The following is a 500-nucleotide window of genomic DNA, read 5'->3' as shown; positions in this document are numbered from 1 at the left end:
GTTAATTTGGCAGCGGTGGGATTCGAACCCACGCCTCCGAAGAGACTGGTGCCTAAAACCAGCGCCTTAGACCGCTCGGCCACGCTACCTTGAAAATGAAAGGTATTTAAACCTATTAAATGATACATCGATTAAGCATCATCGACTGCTTTATTTCCTATGAATAACCATTCAGTTTGTTTACAGTTTGGATAAAAATAGTATTCCTTCAGCACCTATAATCTTCTAAGAAGTGTGAAAGATTATAATAACTCTCTCATATAATCTGACATGTTCTGCGTTCTGACATTTTCGTGTTAGCTAGCCATTAATGCATTAGCTTATGACAACTAATATATTCCCGTGCAAAGAATATCAATACTTAAGAATTCACAAACTTGTAGAAAAGATAATTTCCCCGTTAATTACTCCAGTTAATCAATATTATCATTATCATTTTCATGTGGAGATCCCAAGAAGTCGACATCCAAATCGGTCACCCTTTAATAGCTCCTCTCTCC

General features: G+C 37.2%; 1 non-coding gene across 1 annotated transcript; it reads right to left on the bottom strand.

The window, feature by feature from the left end:
* Window positions 1-7: 7 nt before the first annotated feature.
* Trnal-uag lies at window positions 8-89 on the bottom strand. Its single transcript has one exon. It is a non-coding gene; the product is annotated as a tRNA-Leu (tRNA).
* Window positions 90-500: the final 411 nt, after the last annotated feature.

Source organism: Penaeus monodon, chromosome 19, assembly GCF_015228065.2.
Source record: "Penaeus monodon isolate SGIC_2016 chromosome 19, NSTDA_Pmon_1, whole genome shotgun sequence".
Classification (NCBI taxonomy): Eukaryota; Metazoa; Arthropoda; class Malacostraca; order Decapoda; family Penaeidae; genus Penaeus; species Penaeus monodon.
Note: the sequence above shows the minus strand (reverse complement) of the source record. Positions and strands in the feature narration are given on the sequence as shown.